The sequence below is a fragment of the Meriones unguiculatus genome, chromosome 14, assembly GCF_030254825.1.
Source record: "Meriones unguiculatus strain TT.TT164.6M chromosome 14, Bangor_MerUng_6.1, whole genome shotgun sequence".
In the NCBI taxonomy this organism is placed as follows: domain Eukaryota; kingdom Metazoa; phylum Chordata; class Mammalia; order Rodentia; family Muridae; genus Meriones; species Meriones unguiculatus.
This window is the reverse complement of record NC_083361.1, coordinates 1,251,223-1,276,847: the sequence shown is the minus strand read 5'-3', so window position 1 is coordinate 1,276,847 and position 25,625 is coordinate 1,251,223. Positions and strand designations below refer to the sequence as shown.

At 51.4% G+C, this 25,625-nt stretch overlaps 1 long non-coding RNA gene across 2 annotated transcripts; it reads left to right on the top strand.

The window, feature by feature from the left end:
* The first annotated feature begins 17,570 nt into the window (after positions 1-17,570).
* LOC132647090 (uncharacterized) lies at positions 17,571-21,395 on the top strand. Of its 2 annotated transcripts, none has more exons than XR_009585361.1 (3): positions 17,571-17,693; positions 18,311-19,431; positions 19,553-21,395. It is a non-coding gene; the product is annotated as an uncharacterized LOC132647090 (long non-coding RNA). The 2 variants fall into 2 exon arrangements; XR_009585362.1 differs by lacking the exon at positions 17,571-17,693 and adding an exon at positions 18,038-18,109.
* The last annotated feature ends 4,230 nt before the right edge of the window (positions 21,396-25,625 follow it).

The following is a 25,625-nucleotide window of genomic DNA, read 5'->3' as shown; positions in this document are numbered from 1 at the left end:
CATGGACGGCTCTGACCTCACCTCCTCCAGGCGTGGGTGCTCGAGGTTGCCAGCCTGTGTGGCGGGAGGAAGGCTGGACCGCAGGAAGGGAGGGACTTGGGCATGCCAGTCCCTAAAACAGCTTTTACAAGGGGCTGGAGATTCAAGCCATGATGCAGACACTGGCTGCCCTTGGAGAGGGCTCAGGCGGCAGAACCAGGCCCGGCCCCAGGAGCAGCCTCGGACCGGGCCGCGTTTGCAGAGTTGATTCTTGAGTTCTCTCGGGGTCCTCATCTCTCGAAGTCTGAAAGCATTACCACTGTTTGGACAGCTGCACACGTTTGATTAAAAGTCAGATTTTCCTTGTTTCCACACCCTGCTTCGTAGGTTGACTCGGCAACAAATATGTAAAACCTTGTGGGAAAGAGGAGATGATTGTGGCGAACATGTCTGTGGTCCTAGCACTGAGGGGCAGGGAGGGAGATCCTGTGAGGGAGGGCCAGCCTGAGCTATGTACTGGGACCCTGTTTCAGGCAGGCAGGGTTCCAGTGATATCGTCTTGCCCATACCGTGGACCAGGCGCTGAAATTTCAAACAGAAGTGAACAAGAGTCTTGTCTTCAGGAGGTGATTGTCCATCTGTTCTGTTTTCTTTGCATGTGTGAGTGTGTGTGTAGACATTTTCATGACTACATGTGTGTTGGGGTGTGTACCCGTGTACATGTTTGAGTGTGCAGATGGGGACAGGTCAACATCGGTGTCTTAGTCACTTTCCATCTTATTTTTGAGATGAGGTCTCTCTCTCTCTCTCTCTCTCTCTCTCTCTCTTTTTCAGTGCAGTTTATTCAGGAACCTTGAACAATCATCTGACCCCGGGGAAAGCCAGCCCACAGCTTAAATAGCCTCTGGGTAGCCAACCCAGGCGTGCCACGTGGGCAATGCAGATAGGCCCACATACATGGAAGCAAGCCAGATCCTCAGCCTTAGCCAAATGTGGAGTTGTTCATGACAGAGAGCACTCACCATCGTGAAGGTGGACGGCGGAAACCAGCTCCATCTTTAAGGCATAGCATTCCGAAGCTCTCTACAGTTCCCCCTTTTTGTTTTAGACGCATCAGGCTAGAAGAGAGGTCTGATCTCTGATATTAGAAATAAATTGGGACTTTGTACTGATGTTCATTTAGGTGTCATCCACCCAAAGAGCATCAGACCCGTCCGATACCTTTTTCTCAGAGGCGGGACCTGGGGCATCAACCCGCATGCAATCAGACATACTCTTCTGTAGGTCTAAAGCTGCTGACCCTGAGTGCAGTGCTTAGCCTCGCATCCTGAGCGTAACATTTTAGCTTTTTATGGTATCCAACCATGCTTGGGGAGAATGTCCTGCTTCAATGGCTGTAAAGCCCTGAATGGTCATGGCTGCATTACGCTGTTGTGAGACTCTAATCTTGCATATATACCACAGGCAAACCAAGGAGACCACCACCAGAAGGCCTGCTAACGCTCCCATGCCCGCCCATTCCTTCAGATGATTCATGGCTGCAGCAATCCATGATGATAATCCTGTGGCTAGTCCTGCGTCCACTCTGGTAGAATTTACCGTGACAATGGCCACTCTCAGCTGCTCCATCGTAGTATCAAATTCTCCAGTCCAATTACCTAAAATATAGCTAGACATTGTTTAGACAGATTTGCAGCACAGGGAAAATTCTCATGTTGTATGCTAGTGACTCAAAGTCCAGCATACTTTCATTGACAGCCAAGTTGAGCGATTTGCCATAGGGTATCAATTTGCTCCTGCACGAGGTCAATCCCCTGATTGAACACCATCAAGCCTCCTTTTAGCATTAATTCCTTTTTGTACATCTAAGGCATGAGCTACATTGGCTAAAAGGTTATTCAGGGTCTGAGCAGTCTGCACAGTATGACTCCTGGCTAATGCCTCGGTGGTAGCTCCAACAGCTGCCAATGAGATGGCAGTAACAATGGCGGCTGTAATTCCAAGATCCCTTTTCTGTCTGAAGAGAGTCATAGCGTGAGGGGCATCAACGGGCACAGGCACCCAGCGAGGCATGCGAGTAACCAGCTAGTAAATTCACTAGCATTCCAGCATTGGGCAAAAAAGCAAGTATCATTACCACAATTACTTAGCTCTATCTGGCTAATAATGAATAGAAATGGGGGATATAAACAAACAGGTGTGGGCTTATAGGAAATATTATGAGAAGCCTTAACCCCCTTGTTGGAACATCCTGCATCAGTTCTAGAACTAGCAGTGGTGGTGTCCGAGGTCTGAGTAGGTTCAGGAGACCATTGCCCCCAGGGGCGAGACGTGCTCCATGCCAATTGACTAACTCCATGTTTTGCTCCACTTTTGAATGTCATTTAAGGTTCTTAAATTATTTTTTCCCTTTTTTTAAAAATTTTTCATCAATTACACTTTATTCATTCTGCTTCCCCCCATAAGCCCCTCCCTCCTCCCCTCCCAATCCCACCCTCCCTCCTCCCTCTGCTTGCATGCCACTCCCCAAATCCACTGATAGGGGAGGTTCTCCTCTCCTTTCTGATCTTATTCTATCAGTTCTCATCAAAAGTGGCTGCATTGTCCTCTACTATGGCCTGGTAAGGCTGCTCCCCCCTAGGGGGAGGTGATCAAAGAGCAGGCCAATCAGATTATGTCAGAGGCAGTCCCTCTTCACATTACTATGTAACCCAATTGGACTCTGAACTGCCCTGGGCTACATCTGTGCAGGGGTTCTAGGTTATCTCTATAAATAGTCCTTGGTTGGACTATGAGTCTCTGGGAAGTTCCCTGTGTTCAAATTTTCTTGTTCTGTTTCTCTCCTTGTGGAGACCCTGTCCTCTCCAGCTCTTACTATTTCCCAGTTCTTCAAAGCAGATGCTGAGCCTGATGGGCAACTGTTGGGCAGAGTGAATGGAATTTTATCTCTCTCTCTTTTTTAGATTTGTTTATTATGTATACAGCATTCTGCCTGCGTGTGCACACCAGCAGAGGGCGCCAGATCTCACTATAGATGTCTGGGAGCCACCTTGTGGGTGCCGGGAATTGAACTCAGGACCTTTAGGAGAGCAGCCAGTGCTCTTAACCTCTGAGCTGTCCCTCCAGCCCGAGTCGGGGCCTCTTAATATCATGGAGCTCACGGGTGTGGCGAAGCCAGCTGGCCAGCAAGCCCCAGGGCTGCTGCTGCCTCTGCTTCCCCAGCACAGCGTTATAGGCATGAACCGCGCCCAGCTTGTGTCGGTTCATGCCTTCCGGTAGCTTTCCCGAGAGCGCTGCGGATTAGACTCCGCTCACCAGGCTTTCAGGTCCGCAACAGCCCCCTCACCTCTCGCTTGTCGGTTCCTGAGCCAGCTCTTGGGTCTCAGGGAACCAGAGAGGTGGGGTCAGACAGCAGCGGGGGCAGAGGAGAGCGGGCGGGGGGTGGCAGTGTCATGCCCTGACAGTCCTGTCCCAGGAAGCGCTGGGAGGGAGGAGAGCGGAGCCCGAGGTGACCCCCAGCTTCTGGCTGAGGTCTGGCCCGGAGAAGCTGACCTTGCCGTGGTCACCGTGCGCCTGTCTGCTAGCCCCAGGCCAGCCTGGTCTACACAGGACTTCTGTGCAGGCTTCTCTGAGGCCTTTCTAAGACGAAGAATTTGGTAACAAATGCGCGTCCCTCGAGAAGCCGGAAGCAGATTTATTGATTGTCCCGTTTCCTTTTTATTTTCGGAGAGTGAAAGGTTTTCTCGGTAGGCCTGGGATTTAAGGCGCTTCTGCCTCCTTTGCTGAGCGCTGTGATCGCAGGCGTGCACACACGCCACAGTTGGCAAATAAATCAATAAATAAAATAAAAAATGTTAAGTTTTAATTTTATGTTTTATTACAACTGTGTGTGTGTGTGTGTTCAAGTACCATAATGTCAAGGTGGGGGTCAGAGGACAGTTTTCGGAATCTGTCTCACCTGCCTTATTAGCAGGGGCCAACAGACAGCTCAGTGAGTGAAGTGTTTGCCGCCACGTCTGATGATCTCGGCCCGACCCCCGGGACTCACAGACAACTGCCCTGCAAACTGTCCTCTGAGCGTGGACCGTGACATGCAAACAGGCAGTCGACAAGCAAGAACGGGTAAAAATGCAGCACAAGGAGGCGGCCAGGAGGGCGTGTGGGGCTGTTTGATGAACCACGATCGCCTCAGCTTCTCCGCGCTAGCATGACGGGGGAGTGAGGCCGGGTGGAGGAGGATGTGTGAGAGACGGCCTGGTGCCCAGGGTTGTCTGAGGTCCTTGCCCTGAGCCCAGTCCGGCTGGGACTTCTCGCTTCTCCACTTTGCGGCTTCACGACACCCTTTGGGGACCTCGTCCTCTGTCTTACTTCCTTAGATACTCATTTTAGTGTGATGTCTCTAGGTAAAGTCCCGGAGGCCCCGTAAGTGAACACTCCCCGGGCCTCGCGCTCTGCGCTGGTCACAGGTCCTTCTGGCTCCGGTGCTCCAGGGTGGTCCTGGAGTTAGCTCTAACCCAAGTCTCATGGAACCCCTTGGGGTACAGTGGCCACAAGCGAGGCGTGGCCTTCTGAAGGCGGGAGCCCAAACCCGGTGGAGGCCCCGGGCAGACGGCTGCATCCAGTCCCCCCCGATGCTTGATCCCTGTGGCCAGCGGGGCCAGCTCGGGCTCACAGGGCCAATGGGTCAGCTGGGGGCTCACAGGGCCAGCTCCGGGCCCACAGGGCCAGCTGGGGGCCAGCTGGGGGCTCACAGGGCCAGCTTGGGGCCCACAGGGCCAGCAGGGCCAGCTCAGGGCTCACAGGACCAGCTGGGGGCCACAGGGCCAGCTGGGGGCCAGCTGGGGGCTCACAGGGCCAGCTGGGGGCCAGCTGGAAGCTCACAGGGCCAGCGGGGCCAGCTGGGGGCCAGCTGGGGGCCAGCTGGGGGCCAGCTGGGGGCTCACAGGCCTGCAGCATGGTGACCTCCCCTGACCGTGGGAGCTGTCCAGCACCCTAGCTGGTCCTGTGAGCCCTTCCAGTCAGGCCTCTCCAGGCTGCTGGCTCCTTTCTCTTGTGGAGAAGTTGGAAGGAGCGTGGGCCGTGGACAGACTCGGGACTCGGGGTTGTGGGAGCTGAGGTGTGGCAGGCCCTTCCGAGGGCCCTGTCACCCGGGAGAGCTGACCAGGGAGGAGCAGCGGCCTGTCCTGGGACGGGCTTGCCTTGGCCTCCCCGGGGAGAGGGAGGTGGCGTGAGGTGCAGCTCTCCCCTGATCCCGAAGCTGCCTGACAGGCTCCGGGAGGGCTCCCGCTGCAGCCTGGGGGCCTGTGGGACCCCCTCTAGGCTCTGGCCACCTGTGTCCCACTCCTTCTCTTTGCTTAGTGGTGCCACGCCACGTAGTGGGGCCGCAGCGCAGGGACAGCAGAGACCCCGTGGGGAGGGGCCCACACGCTGGCTTCAGTGGAAGTGAGCATTGGGCCATTCCCTCTGCCGTGTGTGTGTGTGTGTGTGTGTGTGTGTGTGTGTGTGTGCGCGCGCGCTCTGGCGCCCTGCCCTGCCGCCCTGGCCAGCGAGCCACCTGAGCCCGTGCCCCGCCCAGGCTCCCCGGCACAGCTGGCCTGCTGTCACTCCGGCCCGCCTCGGCCTGCTCGCCTTCGCTGAGCCTGGGTTGTCTCACTCCTGGGGGGTTTGCAGGGGTCAAGTGAAGGACAGGCACAGAGCCCCTGGCAGGCCACCTCCGCGCTCCAGTGCTCGGCAAATGCCGCCAGTGAGGGCTGTGGATGAGGGGACACAGGGTGCCATCCCTCCTCCTCAAGCCGTGAAGGCTAACACACCTGGCAAGGCACACCCAGCACAGCCCCAGCCGGCACAGCCCCGGGCAGCACAGCCCCAGCCAGCACAGCCCCAGCCAGCCCAGCCCAGCCCCGGCCGGCACAGCCCTGGCAGCACGCCGCAGGCAGCCCAGCCCCAGGCAGCACAGCCCTGGCATCACCCTGCAGGTAGCACGCCTGGGCAGCGGAGCGTGGGGCTGGGGCAGGAGAGCTGCCTTACACGCTGCCTTATGCTCCCGGCGAGTCAGGGCCCGCTTTCTACCCAGTGATCTCAAGAGCAGGAGGGAAGGGTGGGCAGGCACGCCAGGGGCCGGAGCGAGGTGGCATGTGGGGGAGGGGGGAGCTTGTGAGGAACCGCACTGCCTGGGGGTCTCAGCAGGCCTTGAGCTGGGAGGATTTGTCCCGAGAGTGAAGCAGCGACTCGGAACTCTAGGACGCTGTAAACCATGTCCGTGCTAATAAGTCTTGGTTGGAAAATACAGGATTTTTTTTTTTGAGACAGTCTTACTGTGTAGCCCTGACTGGCCTGGCACGTCCTGTGTAGACCAGGCTGGCCCCAAACCCAGACAGATCCTCCTGCCTCTGTCGAGCAGCCCCAGAGCATGGGGATCTTTGCTTATAAAGAATGGATCTGAGGGCAGAGCCTAAGGTAGAGACTCAGTTAAGACTCTGCCAAGAGGCTCTACGTGTGTGTGTGTGTGTGTGTGTGTGTGTGTGTGTGTGTGCAGGGGAGGCTGTGAGTGGGTGGTGGTTGTGTGTGTGTGTGTGTGTGTGTGTGCAGGGGAGGCTGTGAGTGGGTGGTGGTTTTGTGTGTGTGTGTGTGTGTGTGTGTGTGCAGGGGAGGCTGTGAGTGGGTGGTGGTTTTGTGTGTGTGTGTGTGTGTGTGTGTGTGTGTGCAGGGGAGGCTGTGAGTGGGTGGTGGTTTTGTGTGTGTGTGTGTGTGTGTGTGTGTGTGTGTGTGCAGGGGAGGCTGTGACTGGGTGGTGGTTTTGCGTGTGTGTGTGTGTGTGTGTGTGTGTGTGCAGGGGAGGCTGTGAGTGGGTGGTGGTTGTGTGTGTGTGTGTGTGTGTGTGTGCAGGGGAGGCTGTGAGTGGGTGGTGGTTTTGTGTGTGTGTGTGTGTGTGTGTGTGTGTGCAGGGGAGGCTGTGAGTGGGTGGTGGTTTTGTGTGTGTGTGTGTGTGTGTGTGTGTGTGTATGCATGTGTGCAGGGGAGGCTGTGATTGGGTGGTGGTTTTGCATGTCTCTGTGTGTGTGTGTGTGTGTGCAGGGGAGGCTGTGACTGGGTGGTGGTTTTGCGTGTGTGTGTGTGTGTGTGTGTGTGTGTGCAGGGGAGGCTGTGGCTGGGTGGTGGTTTTGCGTGTGTGTGTGCGTGTGTGCGTGTGCGTGTGTGTGTGTGTGTGTGTGTGTGTGTGTGTGTGCAGGGGAGGCTATGGCTGGGTGGTGGTTTTTACCGGCTGTGTTGTGTGATACAGCTCTCCAGGAACATGGCCTTGAGGTGGCTGTTGTTGGTACCATCATCATCATCATTATGAATTATTATTATTGCCCACGAGGGCTTTGCATGTTTGAGCACCGCGTGTGTACCTGGCGCCCTGGAGATCGGAAGGACCAGTGGGTCCCGGAACTGGAGTTGATGGTTGTGAGCCGCCACGTGGCACTGTCTGGTTCCTTCCAGAGTCTTTGCAGGTGGCTGGTGTGGGCACGAAGAGGCGCTGGGGGAGACTGTAAGCCCCAGCAGGGTCTCCGTCCTCCCCGGGGACAGAGGTGCTCACGCCTGCCAATCAGTTCACCAGGAGCTCTGCGAGGTCGCGTCCGCGGAAGACAGGTGCTCCAGAAAAAAGTGCGATTTTGCAGGTTGTTTATGGGGTAGGTTGTGAGGCGGAACAATGGCTCCTCTCCACCTCCACCAGGGAGGATGTCGCTGGTGTCGATATTTTTCTGCTTAGTTTTGCTATTTGATTCTGACGGACACAGCCTCAACTGTAGCTTAAGGTTTCTGTTTGTTCTCAGGGATCTCTGTAGGATGGTGACCTCCTTGCGGACACTGTAGATCTATAGGATGGTGGCCTCAGGGTGGGTCTATAGGATGGTGACCTCGGTGTGGATGCTGACCCTGTAGATCTGTAGGATGGTGGCCTCGGTGTGACACTGACCCTGTAGGTCTATAGGATGGTGGCCTCAGGGTGGGTCTATAGGATGGTGGCCTCAGTGTGGACGCTGACATGGAAACTTCTGTAGATCTTGCAGCACATGGACCTCTGAGTTTCTCCACATTGTAAGCTTTTCTTTCTTTTTGTTAATTGAAAATTTCAGGCGTTATCACAGCCTGGCAGTGGTGATGGCTCCTTCAGTCCCCGTGCTGGGGAGGCAGAGGCAGGTGGAGCTCTGACTTCGAGGCCAGCCTGGGCTACTGAGTCCAGGACAGCCAGGGCTCCACAGAGAAACCATGTCTGGAAAAACAACAAAAGACATCGTGCAGAGTAATGGGATCCGCTGTGGAATCTACACTTCATTCTAACTCTTCCCCTTCCAGCACCCTCCCCATTTGGCTGCTCCTTTCCCTCAGTTTCCCCTTCTGCTTTCATGTTATTGTGCACCCTCACTTCGTGTCTTTCTCCTCCTCCTGAAGATCTCGCCCTCCTGAAGACTTCCCCTGCTCAGGAGCCCTCACTCTTGCTTTTAGTTTCCGTTGAGAATGTTGGTCATCTTTCTGCTCAGCGAAGACACTCTACCTGCTTCCTGTGGCGGGGCAGTGTCACCTCCACAGGGGACAGTGTCCTCCAGGGCAGGGCAGTGTGGCACCACCACGGCTGTAGCAGGCTTTGCTCTCTCTCGGAGCATTTTCCCACTGTCCCCCTGTTTCCTTCCTGACTTCTGCTGCCACCTGACAAGGTGCTGATCCCACAGAGATGTGCAGAGACAGTGGTGGTGAGGAGAGTGAGGAGAGTGAGGAGAGTGGGGAGAGTGAGGAGAGTGAGGAGAGTGAGGAGGAGAGTGAGGAGAGTGAGGAGGAGAGTGAGGAGAGTGGGGAGAGTGGGGAGGAGAGTGAGGAGAGTGAAGAGGAGAGTGGGGAGGAGAGTGAGGAGAGTGAGGAGAGTGGGGAGAGTGAGGAGGAGAGTGAGGAGAGTGAGGAGAGTGAGGAGAGTGAGGAAGAGAGTGAGGAGAGTGAGGAGGAGAGTGAGGAGAGTGAGGAGAGTGAGGAGGAGAGTGGGGAGGAGAGTGGGGAGGAGAGTGAGGAGGAGAGTGAGGAGGAGAGTGGGGAGGAGAGTGGGGAGAGTGGGGAGGAGAGTGGGGAGGAGAGTGGGGAGGAGAGTGGGGAGGAGAGTGAGGAGGAGAGTGGGGAGGAGAGTGAGGAGAGTGAGGAGAGTGGGGAGGAGAGTGAGGAGAGTGAGGAGGAGAGTGAGGAGAGTGGGGAGAGTGAGGAGAGTGAGGAGAGTGGGGAGGAGAGTGAGGAGGAGAGTGGGGAGAGTGGGGAGAGTGGGGAGAGTGAGGAGAGTGGGGAGGAGAGTGAGGAGGAGAGTGGGGAGAGTGGGGAGAGTGAGGAGGAGAGTGGGGAGAGTGAGGAGGAGAGTGGGGAGAGTGGGGAGAGTGAGGAGGAGAGTGGGGAGGAGAGTGAGGAGAGTGGGGAGGAGCTCGGTGAGGAGGGGGTAAGGAGCACTAGCTGTCCTGGGTTTGCTCCCAGCACCTCATCTGCTATCCTCGTCTGGTCCCTAAGGACAGCAGGCGCGAACACAGTGCACATTCACATTCATGCAGGCAGGGAAGACGCTCATGTGCATAAGACATCAATCAATAATCTTAAACGTTAAACGTCAAAGATTCGGTGTGCTTCCTGCATAGATTCCCGTTTCCTCATTCACTGCCTATTAAACGTCAGTTTCCCCATGTCTGCAGACGCCACGGGTGTCAGGTACCAGTGTACTAACAGAAGGTCCAGTGTCCCGCTTGTCCACAGTTTGGCAGGGCCTGGTGGGCAGGGCGTGGCCAGCTAGGCGGGGTTAGTGTTACAATCACTCAAGCCTGCCATCTTCTAGCAGGGCACCCAGGGGCTGCTCTGGGGGCTGGGAGCTCTGTCTGTCGCGGGAAGCCTTTATTTATTTATTTTTAAGCATTTTAAATGTCATATCAGCAGATGGCTGAGAAGTCTGAGGGCCAACATTTAGTTGATTGAGTCTACCTGACTGTAAATAAACTACTTGTGTATGCTTAGCCTTGAGAACACACAGAGAAGGCTCTGTAACGCTTGGCCTTGAAAATGGCTGCATTTGTGGTTGACAGCTTACACAGCAAGGTTTTAGGTACATTAAAGAAGCTGACATCATAAGGTGACTGAGCTGAACTCTCCTGTCCTAATTATCTTTAGCACTTTGGAAGACGTTAGCAGCTTTAACAGGATGAGGATTTTACAGTTTTATTCCTGTTAAGTTTTAGCCTTAAGATTCTACTTGTTGAATTGAAGCTGTCTAAGTATCAAAATAAAACCTTAACTCATAAATGGAGCTCATAGAGCCCGGGAATCTTACCCAACCATCACTGGAGTCCACAGGGAGACTGGGAGCCCAGTTTCTGATCGTTTCACACGACACCATTTCAGAAGGTCAGTTTCTTGTATGATTTATTTATCCAGACAGCTAAAGCTTAATGGAGTTAGCAAAGCAAAGAGGCTAAATATGTCTCAGTCAGCTAATATTAACCTGAGTAGAGCTTACTTATCATAAATATTTTATTTATTTTTATTATTTTTTATTTTTATTAAACATGTTTTTTATCTAAAAATTTTAGGATGAAATAATCATATTAAGATCCATCCTGGTCTAGAATATTTTGGAGGTCTGCCGGGTCTTGTTAGTCTAAGAAGCAGAAAACAAGACCTGATTTTAAGTTACACAGAAGCATGCAATAGCAGATCAGGATTACCTGTGTGCGGTTTGTTTTTTTTTTTAAACTCTTAATCTTTTTGTTATAAGTTTAACATTCACTTTTTTGGCTTGGAAATTTACAACCTCCCCAGCGCCCCCTGCAACAGTCTTGTATATCCTGAGAGAAAGTTTAGATTTTAGCAAGAGCTTTAAATAGTCATGACCTTGACTGGAGAACATTTTTTTTTTTTTTTTGTAAAAAGAACCAAAGAAGAGAGAAGTAAGTCAGAGAGCTGGACCTCTGTAGTTACGTTCAGCCAACTTAGTTTTTATATAAATTTGTTTTGATTAAATAATTAAATAGCGTGAGAAATAACAAATACATTTACCGTTTGTTGTAAGAAAACTTCCCTGGGGGAGTTGGGTGGAGGGGCTCCCCAGAGCTCTTACCACTGTTGGGGGGGGCGGACCAGCATGGCTCCCAGCTTTGGGTTTGCTTGTTACTCTTTGCCCTGAGGTCGGCTTGCTTGCTGCGCCCCAAATCGTCCCTGACTGGCTGAATACACACCCGGGCAGGGCACGAGCAAGGTGGGCGTGGCCAAAGTGGGCCTGGAGGAGAGGAGCATTCTAGAGGGATGGACAGAGGAGGGAGGAGGAAGAGGGAGGAGAGGAGGAGGGGAGGAGGGAGGAGAGGAGGAGGGAGGAGGAGGAGGAGGAGGGGAGGAGGAAGGAGGAGGAGGAGGAGGGGGAGAAGAAGGAGGAGGGGGAGGAGGAGGAGGAGAAGGAGGAGGAGGAGAAGGAGGGGGGAGGAGGGAAGAGGAGGAGGAGGAGGAGGAGGAGGAGGAGGGGAGGAGGAAGGAGGCGCATGGTGGGCAGGTGGAGAACCACCTGTGGCCTGTGGGAGTGAATCGGCCCACTGGGAGGATTGATGGGGACAGGGTGGTCAGCGCTGCCATGGGGAGTGGGCTGGGCGTGACAGGTGGATGGCCGCACTCTGCCACCAGGGAGCTCTCGGCTGTGTCTTTATGGCTCGGCAGCGTGTTAGTACTTCCAGGCGCCTAGTAATGAACTGCAGCGGTGGACCCTGCTGTCCAGCTTCTAGTCCATGTCCTGTAGCTTCTCCAGGACACCTTGAGGCCTACCGCGGTCAGGGGGGAGGAGTGTGGTTGTGAAGCGAGCTGCGGGGCGCAGGCCGGGAGAGGCAGAGGAAGGGCCAGTGAGGAGGACGCGCTTTCTCCTGTTACTCTTTGCCCTGAGCTCGGCTTGCTTGCTGTGGTTTTCTTCTGTCTCAGGTTGTGACTCACCGCCAGGCTGCTCGGTCACGTTAAAGGGAGGCGGTCACCGCCTTTGGAAGACCCACACCCGTGGTGTCCTGTCCCCTGCAGGGGCTGCGCTGTCCTCAGCGACACCTTTCCATCTTCCTCAGACGCGCTCTTCACTTTATGCTTTCTTTCTGAGATCAGGAGAGGTCACCCATGGTTTCCACTGCAGACAAATCACGTCCCCGTAAATTCCCGGCTGCATTTGCCACAGGTGGCTTTTAATTTTCCTCTACACGTGACCCATCTTGTTTTGTCTGAGATAAAGTTCCAGTCCTTAGAAGCTGAGCACTAACCTCCTGAAGAAGCCGTTCTGGAGGCCAAGATTTGGTGAAATCATTGTTCCTTCTGCTTGCGTGTCTACTAAACCTTTAATTTCAATGCCATTTATTTGAATTTTTAGCCTCATCTTCTGATCATTTATAACAGTTTTCCAAAATATATTTTTGTGGTCCCTCTTGAGTTTTTTGTACTGTGTACTGAAGCTGTTCTGTCCTTACGTCCAGAGCGATGCTGTAACTACAATCACATCTTTAATGGCTCTGTGGATGAGCTTCCCGGTACTGACAGGGAGCGATTGTACTGGATTTGATATTGGGGCCTGCGGGAGGCCTCAGAGTCTCCTCTCCCTTGTTGATCTCCGTCCCACGCTGGCCTTTGCCGCACCTTCTGCGTATGTCAGAAGGCTGGGGCCTTCCTCTTGGGTGATCACTAGAGAAAACCCTGTTTTCTAGTGCCTTTTCTATAATCTCTTTTCAAATGGTCTGGTTTACTGTAATTAAAGCATCGGCATTTTGATTTTTCTTAAGATTCTTAGAAATTAGGTCTCCAATCATAGTATCATCATAAACATGAGACCCAATATCTTTGACCCATTCCTCTATTGGTGCTGAACTTGTTTTTAAGGTCTAATCACTCTTTTGCATTCTAAATCAGCATTTTTAAAAGCCAAAGGTTCAACCAGTATTTTTCTGACTTCTGAGTCTGATCCTCTTTTCACAGCTGAAGCCAATCTTTGCAAAAAATTAGTGACGGCTTCTTTGGGCCTTGTATTTTAGTAAATGGCTCACGCCTCTTTCCTGATCCTTCAACCTTTTCCCAAGCATTGAACGCTGCTAGACGGCATAGGCGTGATCTTCAGCTGCTCTCTAAACCCTTCACCCAGCCCCTGATTCCTGGAATCAGCAATTCCTGACTTCATTGTCCTATGGCCCTGGCTTTCTCTTTCCACCATGTTCTCCATGGTAACTGAGGACCAGCTTCCAAGACTCGTGAATTTAATTTCCCGTAAGATGAACGCACACCACAGATAACGGCTGCTTCCTCAGATCCTCAGATCTGCAGGGTTCCATCTACCTTCTCCACCACCGTGCGGGGCTTACTGTCTGCTGCTCGGTCTTGTGGAGTAACTGGATAAGCCAAGGTTGGTTTTTTAACAACCTTGGCTCGCCCCTTTTGGTTTCATTATGTGGTGGCATGGTAGGCTCTTGTCTAAATTCCTCTGAGTATGTTTCTTAGGTCTCTCTAAGGCTTGTCTAAATTAAGGCTTGTCCTTCGTCAGTGTTTGACTGTTGTAGGGGGAGTTTTGGTCTCTTTAAAGACTCAGTTGAATTGTATAAATATGTTTCTGTTTTAATCCCAGGTGTAGGATATGGGCCTGGTTTTAGTTTGTCCGCAGCTGCTGGCTATGATTGCCTTGTGTGGGCTTGGAGAGGAACGTGATCTTTCCCAGCTGTAGAGAGTTTAATTCTGAAGAGTCTGAGAGGGGATAAATGACAGAGCACTGAGAGAAAAAGGAGCTGGAAGGAGAATGTGGCTGCTGCTCTCCCTGCTGCTGTTCATGTTGTTGGCTGGTTTGCTGTGAAGAGTTTAAATTAGCCTGGGTATAACTCCATTTTGAAATAAAGATTTTGACTGGGAGTTGAATTCAGGTACCAGGAAATATCACAGAGTGTACACTTGGCAGAGAACAAAGTTAACTCTCCTAGCAACAGCCTCCAGGAAATGTAACAGAATAAATGCTTCATAGAAAATAGAGACAATCTCCCTGGCAATAATCAATGGGAATCGGTTGAGAATCGGGTGTGAAAATTCTCTCCAATCTTTCAGATATGGTTTAGAAAAACAGCCATTGTGATTATATACCTCAGAAAAGGTTACCCCGCCCTGCTAAACTTCACCCAATTCTGTAATGCCAAGGCTTGTGCCCCCCTGCTTGCTGTCATGGAAACTCCCTGCTCACAGACTTTCCCTTTAAAAACCCTGTTCACTCGGAGCTCAGGTCCCACTTCTCTACTGCTGCGCCAGTGAGACTTGGGTCCCCAGTTTGATCGCTCTCATAATAAAGCTCTCTTGCAATTGCATCGAGTCGTCTCCTGGTGGTCTCTGAGGGTCCCGTGAACCTGGCATTACAGCTGAACTGCTGGATCTCCTGACTATGTAGACTGGATTTGTCCCAAGGAACCAAGTCTAAAGAGGTCTATGTCCCCTTTCCCTTCTAACCTTCCTTCTTTCCTACCTAGTGTTGGGGGCTGGGAGGGAGGTAGAGGCATAAAACAAACAAAGTAGATAAACAGTATGCTCACAGTGTTTTTCTTATTTTCATTTATAGATCTTACTAGTGCTTCTATTCCTTTTTAAGTCTTTCTAAGGCTTGCATCTTACCAATACACTTTTCATGTTTTTCTTTTTCCTGTATCTCTAAAGCATTTCTCATCGAGTTGGTACATGAAGCCTATTAAGGATGAAAAATAAAATACCAAAATGATAATAATTGTAATTGGTATTGAGACAATTTCAGTTAAGCCATTTAGCTTTTCATTTTCTGCTTTTGTTTTTAAGCCATCTAAAGTGGCACTATTCAGGGTCCCCAAACCTTCTTTTATGCTACTTCCCATCCTTAACTCTCTCCTTGAAGACTTCTTGGGTTTGGGGTAGAAGCTGAGAAAACTCACTTCAGATACATAAGCTTAAAATGAAAGTTTTATTTTCTGAACTCAGGGAAGCAGCCAGTTTGGGTCTGAACCACGTCCTTGAGGGGAAGCTGTATTGCATATTTAAAGGGTGAAAACTGAAATTAGTCCTCATGGGAGTGGGGGGGGGAAGCACAGTGGAGCAGGGTAGGCATTAGGACTTGTTATTTTTGCTGTCCTGACAAGCAGTTCTAGTTGACCTTTCTTTTGATTGGTTCAAAGTAAAGTTCATGGTCAGGGGCAGCTGCCCTTATGGTTGGGGACTTCCTGGGACCAAGGCCACAGGTATGATGAATATAAACATAGATATTGATCAGCCAGATTCTCTTCTGTATCAAGCTGAGGTGATGTGGCCGGCAGGCCTGGAACAGAAATGGCTACAGTTACGCTACCCGGAAGGAGCAGGCCTCACCGTATTCAGGTGATTTACCAAATCTGATGGCCTCTCAGTGTGCCCACAGCTGCAGCGATCCCTCTGTCCATTGGGCTGTGCCACAGGATGGATTGCCAAAATGTTGTTATAAAGAGAGAAAATCCCAAACATTTGATTTTACCAATGAAGACGCAGGAGCCAGATGTGGAGGAGAAGGCCTGCTAGCTCAGAGAGGCGGAGAAAGCACCCAGCTGACCTTCCTGCTCAGCCAGTGTCCCAGGAGGAAAAAGCCTTCCTCCTCCTTCACCCTGTCATCAATACCCTTCAACTCAATGTCCCTCCTTTTCACTTCCTGTGCATCTTTCGGTCTGTCCTCCAGACTTCCTCTCCCTCCCTGTGGTCTTTTCCCATCTTTGATCCCTGTCACTTGTTTGCTTGCTCCGCTTGACCTAGGGTTGACTTTATTTAGCTCTTGGATTAAAGGTGTGTGCTAGGGCTGAGCCACACCACAATTAGAAACAATGGGATCAACACCCCCCACCCCACAGAGGCGTGACTTAGGCGGGGGCCGATGACCCTGCCATCTCCTTTTTTTAAAGGGGTATTAACTTTTAACAAGTCCTTGATTATTTTAAGCACATCTGGAGTTATTACTGATGTACACACACATTTATTTAGGTTCTTTTGAGACAGGGTTTCTCCGTGTAGCCCTGGCTGTCCTGGAACTCACTTTGTAGACCAGGCTGGCCTTGAACTCAGAGACCCACTTGCATCTACCTCCCGAGTGCTGGCATTAAAGGCGTGCGCCACCACAGCCTGGCTATTACAGAGAGATTTCACCTGGTTTGCTTGTGTTTGCAGATGGAGGCAGACAATCTGAAAAGCTTAATAAGTATTTTTTTTTCTTAAAGTCCTTTAGTTGCAGAATAATGTACGTGGAAGCCTGAGATAATTTGTAAAGCACAGTTGAATAAAGACTGATCCATGCAGTCTTCCTGAAACTCAGGTCAAAACAGGCACAATTTGAGTTATAAAGAGAACTCTCGGAGGTAATTTAATTCATATTAACTATTTAATAAATAGGGCAGCTGGTGCCTCAGTCACATAACAAATAGAAGAGAAACAGTGAGTACCTCCATCACTTCCTTTCAGTGTAGCCTTTACAGGTTATGTAACACCACTTTAACCTAAAGGGAAAAACATTTTTTAAGTTTTTGCAAAGACATTCAAAAAATAGCATTTGAGGAAAATGCTAGTTTTCTTCAAAATAGTTCAATGAGGAAAAGGAAGAATTAAGACTCAGTAGTATAGAAAACAAGCAATATTAGAATCTTACTGTCCAGCCATGTTGATAAAAAAGAAAACCTACTTTGAAGCCCAGCTGTCCTGGATCATAAGACTGTGGCCTTTCCACCAATCCCCAGGTCTCCATCTCCTATTTGGCTGTAGGTCTCAGCCTGTTTCAATGCATGGAGCCTCTCAGAGGACAGCTAGCCTGGCTCACGTCTGCGGGCACAGCAGAGCATCAATAATACTGGCAGGGTCTGGCTCTCTTCCATGGGGATGGTCTCTCGGTGGGCTGCTCATTGGTTGGCTGTTTCCTCGGACCCTGATACATCTTATCCCTGCCCATCCTGTGGGCTCTCTGGAATGAAGGTTGTAGAAGTTGCATTTTGCAAGATTAAAGCCCTGGAGACTGGGTCTATGATCACATTCAGTTCTGCCTTTCCTCTCTCCACATGTCTGCACTCCAGAACAGACAGAACAACTGGCAGGTCCAGGCTTCAGGAGCACGTCAGCCGGTAATTCATTCTGTTTGCTTTCAGGCTGCACGCTTGGGGTGGTCCAGCCTGGACTCCCTGGGCCTGCCAGGTCCACCTTGGACTTGCTCCCTCTAGGGCTGATCTCAGACCCGAGCCCCCAGTGTGGGGTCTCCCAGGGCTCTTCCTATGGACTCAGTCTAACTACAAGTAAAGATTTATTGCTGCTGGCAGACAGCAGCCTCTGCCAAATTTGAGATGGCTGTGAGAAAGAGATCAGGGGAAGGATTTTTAACGAGGAAAACCGCAGAAAGACCTGATTTCTACGCCAGCGAGCAAAGCTGGTCTGTTCTGCCCAGCGGCTAGCGCAGCTCCAAACAATCTAAGCAGAAAGAAAGTCATTTAGTCCCATCATAACAAGTAGATGGCCGCTGCAGGACAGTTTTGGGTGGGGCTGCTGAGCCAAGGTTACTGGGAATTTACCTTCCGGAGACTGGGGTCAGAGCTCAGTGGCTGCCGGGTACCAAGACAGATGCTCATCACGAAATGGACTTTCTTTAGCCACAACACCAGCAAAGTGGTCCACTAAGGAGCAAGCGCCGTGCTCTGTGTAGGATCACGAAGGTAAAACAGTCTTTTGCACTTAGCGTCTGTTTCTGCCAGTTTCCATTCCCACCCTTTCCTTTGGAACAAACGGGGCTGTGGATGGGCTTAGCGAGGAAAGCTCCCTGGGGGTAGGGGGTGCTGGCTCCCCAAGCTCCTGTCAACACCACCATCCTTCTCAGGTGTCTGCAGAATCAGTTAAGGAAATTAACACAGTAAAGCAGCAAGTGTAGGAGGGTCAGAGGTCACGGCCAGATTCCTTTTACAAACACCATGCCCAGATAGATGTGGGCACCCTAAAATAGTTCTCCTGAGAGTAAATATCTACGCAATTTTATTGCGCTGTTTACTCTCTGTGTGTGTCATGCAGAGATCAGAGGACGACAGCCTTCCACAGCTGCTTCCCCCTCTCCTATGTGGGTCCCGGGGAGGCTCAGGTCAGACCTGGGACAAGTCTGGGGAAGCTCGCAGGCCTTGGGACCCACCTAAATGCCTTTGTCAGTTTCCAACGTACTTTGACAGCCTGTCACACAGGCTTACCAGTCTGAGACGTGTAATTGGGTGATAATCGTGCGTGCCGGTGTCGCTGGGGGCCTAGTACTCTGTATTTATTGATCCCCTGACCGTGTTTGCTGCAGCTCGGAGCGCAGAGAACGCTGTGTCCTGCCTGGGCTCCGAAGCTTTCGCCACACGTGGCCCGGATTGTGAGGAAGGCTGCTCGCTTCATGAGACTTTGACCTCACCCCGGCTGCCCTTTGAAGACACTCTCGGCCGGCGGTTCTGACCACCCTCTGGCACGGTTCTCATAGCAAAGGGCTCCTAAACTCCAGAGCTGAGGGGCAGCTCCAACAGCTTTCCGGTGATAGCGTGTTTGTGTGTGTGTGTGTGTGTGTGTGTGTGTGTGTGTGTGTGTGTGGCGGGAGTCTTGGGGAGCTGAGTTTCCCTCTGCTGCGGGGCAGTTGGTTAATGATCTCCCGACACCCGGCCGTGTGGGAGAGCAGGGTCACGCTGCGGCCTGTGCGGACAGGCTCGGCTGGAGGGTGCTGCAGAGGGACCTGCCTCTGACCCATTGACCCGTCGGGAAAGTCCAGCAGCTGTGGCTCTGTGTCTTCCCAGTTGTCAGGCTCTGGGTCCCGCTGTCGCTCCATTTCCAGGCTTGTGGGGGAAACAAGACTGTCTGCTGGCAGGACGAGAGAAACCTTGATGTTCACAAAGAAACGTGGGGGAAGCTGCCCAGCCCTGCTCGTGGCCACCCTCCTCCCCAGAGCACCGCAGTGCGTACAGACATGGTTTCTCATTGATTCGTTTCTTGAAGTGCTCCTGCCCACATCCTCAGCCCGGCCACGGTTCTTACCCATGCCCCAGCCGGCCTGCACACCTCCCGCAGCCTTCTGCCACCCGGTGGGTTACGGGAGAGGCCGAATCCTGACCTACCCGAGCCTCTGCTCCATGCACCTCCGCACCCCGGGGACAGCAGGGGAAGAGCAGAACGTTTCCTTCTTTCCTTCTCTCTCTCTCTCTCTCTCTCTCTCTCTCTCTCTCTCTCCCTCCCTCCCTCCCTCCCTTCCTTTCTTCCTTTCTTTTGTATTATTATTTATACAGCATTCTGCCTGCATGTACACCTGCACACCAGCAGAGGGCACCAGACCTCACTATAGAGGGCTGTGAACCACCACGTGGGTGCTGGGAATTGAACTCAGGTCCTTCGGAAGAGCAGCCGGTGCTCTAACCCCTCAGCCACCTCTCCAGCTTAGTGCAGGTATATCCTTGGACCTGAAGCTCCACTTTCTGGCTGACGTTTGTTTTGGGGTGCTGGTTACATCTCCTGGAAGTGTGTGGGGCCAGTGACCAAGAAATCCAGCCCCCTTCTGTCTCCACAGGCCTGGCGGGATGGCCCAGTGGGTAGACGCTGGCACGCAGGCCTGGCCCCAGTTTTGATGGCCATGACCTGTGTGAAGGTGAGAGGAAGAGCCCATGCTGCTCTCCGTCTGGGGCACACGCTCTTCCCCATCGATGAAGTCTCGCTACACGTGGAGCGTCACAAGTCCGTGGTCTGACAAGGAAACACGGCACAGATGAAACATGGGCACCTCCCAGGCACATATGCCGGGGTGACGGGCCCTGCCTGGGGCGAGGCTCTGCCCCCGCCCTGCCCTGCCTCGAGCGGCCGTTGGTCACCCTGACTGTTCCGGGCGTCTGGAGGGCTGAGAGGCCGTTGGGGAAGGTCAGTAGCTGGACACGGCTCGGCCACTCCTCGCTGTGAGCTCCCTCAGGCTGCCTGCTCCCTCGCTTTCCCCGAGTCCCCAGCCCAGGCTGTTCTTCAAGGCGTTTCATTTATTAATGTGTGCGTGGACGTGTGGCCTGCGTGTGCCTCTGTGTGCCCTGCGTGCTTGGTGCTCACGGGCTTCAGATGAGGGTGTCAGAGCCCTGGGGACCGGACTTAGTGGTTGTGAGTTGCACACGGTTGTGGGCTCCGTGTGGTGCTGGGAACGCTGAGCCCTTTGCAAGAGCAGCTGCGCTCCTGGCCGAGCCTCTCCGGCCCACGTCTGTTCTCTAGGACACTGCTTAGGCCTCGGTCCTAGCTGGCCAGGGTCAGTCTCCACAGACAGGTGGGCCTGAACCACAGAGACTATTCTTCAAGACAGAGGGTTGGTCAGTGAGACAGGAACCTGCCTGTCTCCGCCTCTCCCGGTGGTGGCATTCCAGCCCAGGCCACAATGCCCAGGCTGAGGACAAACAAGGTGCCCACCTCTGATCTGTCGCTGGGCTCCTTCTCTTGCCTTTATTGGGTGATGGGGCTCAAACCGGAGCCTCGGGCCTGCTAAGTGACCTCCCCCTCCCCCCCACTGAGCTGCAAGCTGAGCCCCAGCCTCAACCTCTTATAGCTTTGATAGTTTTACTTTAAATGCTGCTGGCGGTGCTGTGACCCTAGCTTAGACGGGACTTTGTCAAAGTCTTTACAGGTGACAGTAAAGCAATGTGTGTGTGTGTGTGTGTGTGTGTGTGGTGTGTATGTGTGTGTATGGTATGTGTGTGTGGTGTGTGGATGGCATGTGTGGGTGTGGGTGTGTATGTGTGTATCCTCCATGTTAATTTGTTTTGAAGGTTGATTTTGTTTGTATGTGCACATGTGTTTTCCCTGCACGTGTGCATGTGTGTCACATGCGTGCCGGTTGCAAAGCTCAGAGACCCCTGAAATTGGAGCGACAGATGGTTGTGAGCCACCGTGTCTTTCACTGAACCCAGAGACCACTGTTTCCACCAGCCTGTCTGCCTCCCCGACCCTGTGCCGGGGTTACAGGTACAGGTTGCCATGCCCGGTTTGTGGGTGCTGGGGATCTGGCTTCAGGTCTGCAGGCTCTGTGGCAACAAGTTCCAGGCTGAACCATCCCTCAGAGCCGAGTGTTTGGGCCACAAAGAAATGCTGTTTGAGAATGTGAATGTTTAATTTTATGCAAATATTGTACAGTGTATAAACCTCATATGGTACTCCATTAATCTGTACAAGTTTATGTCTTTGGTTGTGTTTTTGTTTGTTTGTTTGAGACAGGGTTTCTCTGTGTAGCCCTTACTAACCTGGAACTCACTCTGTAGATCAGGCTGGCCTTGAACTCAGAGATCTACCTGCCTTTGCCTCCCAAGTGCTGGGACTAAAGGCGTGTGCCACCACCACAGTCCGACAATTTCATGTCTTTGTGTCAATAAAAAACAAATTTAATTTAAGGGAGTCTATGAGTTTGAGTGAGAGCTGAGGTACGGGGAGTGTTACACAGGGAAGGCTTGAAGGGAGGGAGAAGTGATTTAGTTATATTTCTGGAGGTGCTACTTTTTAACTCCATTTTATTTGGGGTTCCTTATGCCTCCAACTCCCTTCCAAACCCTGACCCTGGGCAGGAGAGAAAGAAGGCTAGGAGGGGCAGGGGCATAGACCTCTTGAGACTCAGTTTTGCCTGGTTAGGGTCCTCGGGTTCTTTGTGAGAATCCAGTCTGAGTCATCAGGATATTTAGCAGTCCAGCAGGAACAAACGGCAGATGCAGCAGGATGAGGAAGCAGCCACCTTCCTCTCCTGCCCATCTCCTTGAAACCCTCCTGGACATGTTCTTCTGTCTCCTTTCTGCACTCCTGTATTTGTGCCGGGGCCCGCTGGCAGAGTTGAACAGTTCTTGAGGGGGAGCGAGGACTGAAGGAAAATTAATAAACTAACACACTGCACATGGGATCTTTTGGAGAGGGCAGCCAGTAGACACCTGTTTATTCCAATGATCCCTTTTCATAGTCAGAGCAAAGCACCTCAGCACAATGAAGGGGTTCATGGAGAAGTCACACTTGTTTGCCTTGACCACCTGTCTGAGTGATCCTCACACAGACAAAAGGACATGAACCAACAGGACGTGAAACATCCTGCTTATCCCTGACTCCAGGTGAGGGCCAGGGTGAAACCTGTGTAATAAGAAAGTGGCCTGGCAAACCAGCAGCTCTCCACAGTCTCCCTTTTTTATATTTTAAAAATTGACTATAACTTCAGAGCTATGGAGCAGAAGATTGTGCCTGTCTTAGGTTGTCTCTCTTGAAAGATATAATCTTACCCGTCATTGGTACATGAATTCCTTCATTCATGCCCTGTCTTAGGTTGAATATTCCTCAGAGAGATCTTACTCGTGTTTGACTACCAACCTCTGCTAGGGTAGTTTAATCTTATGCAGATCAGCTTAATTATCACTGGTAGGAGACATGATCCTAATAAGAGTAATAAGCCAAGTCCTATTACATTCCGCGACTTAGAAAATGACCCACATTCACAGGAAACATAATAAAAGGCTGTCAAACAACCAGAACCATTTGAAAGCATAAAAATACAGTTTGATAGTTTACATGGATGGCAAGAAACATTAAATTTTGAATCTTGTTAACATTTCCAAACATCAAAGCAAAAGGAGAATTTACATAGGCAGTTACAGGGCCTCCCAAGAGTTTCTGTGGCAAGCTTCCAAAATTAGGTCTGCTGAAAACGAGAATCAGACCAAAGCCCCATAGTCAGTCCTCTTTTCATTCTTCCTGATTCTGTTGAGAATTGTCCTCATTAACAGATAAATCAATGTCAGTCACATTGTATAAGAGGTTTCTCTGCATGACATCTTCTCCCAGGAGCAGAATGAAACACAGGTGGATCAGGAGCATAAGCCCAGTGCAGCTTTCCCTTCACCACTAGGACAGAATTCACCATGGTCAGCAGCAGGAACATCCTCCTTCCGGGGAACAACTCCTGCAAATTGCACCAGCCTTTCCGGGACCCACCTGGCTCCTTCTTTGTCCTGTAGGAAAACCCAAACATGCCCTCTTCCCCATATTAATATGGGGCCAGGACCCTTTCCATATTCCAGTAATCAGATCTTTCCATTTTACTTGGGCACAATTATCTTTGGTATTAGGATACCACAATCGATCAGCTGCAGAACGGCCTTGTATATCCACATTCAAAAGATTTAAAATAAAGAGAGCATGATTAAGATTTGGGGATATGACTCCTCCCCTTTTTTATTTTTTATTTTTTGCAATTGGTTGTATTTTTTTAATTTTATTTTTCTTTTTAGTTACATTTTGTTAACTCTGTGTCCTGCAATTGGTTCTTAAGAGATCCGTGGGCATGCTCGACAATTTCTTGGCCTTGAGGATTCTATGCAATACCCATTTTATGACTTGAATTCATTTGAGCACAAAAACCCTGAAAAGCTTGACTCATATATATCAGTCTTTATAGTGGAAGGAATACCAATTGTAGCAAAACACTTTAAGCAATGACTTATAATGTGTTTGGTGGCTTTTCCTGCTAAGGGAGTTGCCATGATAAATCTGAAAAAGTGTCAGTTGTTACATGAACATATTTTAGTTTTCCAAATTCTGGGATATGAGTAACGTGCATTTGTTGTTTGGAATGGTTTTTAACCCTGGGTTTTAAGTAAGTTAACTTTATGGTACAGATTTTAAACTTACCCAATGACCAATAATCTATAACCAAGACCTACTGAACATGGTGAACTTATACGTTCAAAACAGACAGACAAAGCACTTGCTAGTTGTTGAGTCCGATTTTTTATGACCACAGAAGCTTTGTAGGAGAATTAACCATTTGCTTTCTTTTAAGCATTTGCATGGACTCTCACTATATTACCCTGTCCATCAGGTTGCTCTATAATTGGAAAGCCATAAAACTTAGTTATCCTTCCCTGTTCTGCCTAGCTTGTTCTTCCTCCAACTCTGCAGCCTCATCAGGATCTAAGTCATCCTCAAAGTCTTCTCCTAACAAGAAATTACTGTCATCAGGAGGGATGTAAAGCTCTTCTGGAGGAGCCGATGATTTACTCTCTTTTTGTCTTGAAGCCTCCCATCTTTCTAACCTCTTTCTAACCCTGGAAGTTCCAGTTCTCAGTCCTGTGCTACATACAGACTATTTCTGATTGAATTCCATGCAAGAAAACACGAGGCTACTGCCTTGTCCCATTTTTACTCTCACATTTTTCTCACTGCGCCCTTTTCTCTTCACGATCTGAGCGTGCCAACACCCGAAGTGTCCTGTACTGCTTCCCTGTATCTCAAGTCCCTGTTCAGGCGTCAAACTGCCAGAGCCCGCTGGCAGAGTCGAACAGTTCTCGAGGGGGAGCGAGGACTGAAGGAAAATTAATAAAACAACACACTGCACGTGGGATCTTTCCAGGGCTCTAGTAGACGCTAGCCGCCTGGTTTATTCCGTAAATCCCTTAAGTCAGCGCAAAGGCACCTCAGCACAATGAATGAGCTCCCAGGGAAGTCACACTGGTTTGCCTTGACCACCTGTCTGTGATCCTCACACAAACGGAAGGTGTGAAACATCCTGCCTATCCCCCACTCCAGGTGAGGGCCAGGGCGAAACCTGTCCTCCCGCTGAGAGCTCAGTAACTAAGCTGCCCGGACCAGCGGCCCCCACCTGTGTGTCCTCTCTGAGGGCTCAGAACTGAACCAACCGGCTGGCAAAGACGCCCGTCTCCCAGTTGTGCCGGGCAACACCAGCTGTGGACCAGCTAAACCAACTCCCCATCCCCCCCCCAGGGACTGAAATGAAAATCTGTTCACGCAGCCTAACTAAGCTTTTAAAGGAGCCGAAGCTTCCACTACACATTTTAATTTTGAAGAACTGCAGAAATTCACTTAAAATATGTGAGAAAGAAAGATCAAAGTAAGTGACCGAATTTGCGGCCACCTTGGCTTTTTATCTCCTGGCTGTGCCGAGGATAAAGCGGTTGGTAGGCTCGGCCGCGGCTGGGTGTCAGCAGGAGCCTATGGCGCGTGTGGCCTTGCACCCATCCCTAGCCCCGTGAGCGCACACGTGCGTGCTCTCCTGTGCGCAGGCCCCCTCGGCGTTTTAACTCTGTTCGCTGTTTTGTTTCTTGGCTTTTGTTTTTTGACACAGCACCTTGCCGTGAAGCTCCAGCTGGCATGGTTCTCACTGTGTGATCAGGGTGGCCTGGTACTTGTGGTGATCCTCCTGCATCAACCTCCCAGCTGCTGGGCTCACCCAGCATGTGACGCGTTGGCGTACCTGACCGGTACTCTCACGGGCTGCCCGGAGGCTCGTCTCCTGGGTCAGCGTGGGTCCCCGAGCGGGCAGTTAACACAAGCCATCACTCACGGCAGCTGGGCGGCTTAAGAAGGCCAGCGTTCGCCTTCTCCTCCACCCCAGTTAAGTGGGGGTTCAAAACTGGGCCTGAGCACCATTGGAGAGGTCCCTCACCGACGCCAGCCTGGAGCCGTGTCTCCCGTTTTCCCCTGGAGGTCTCTGTCCACCCCCTCTTCGGGGCACGGAGCCTCGCACTCCTTGGCAAATGCTGTGACACTGACCTAGCCCCTGGGCTCTTCTGTCTCTGTCTCGAGGAATTTGTCCCTTTCAAATTCTTGTTATTGCTATTTTTCTGTGTCCT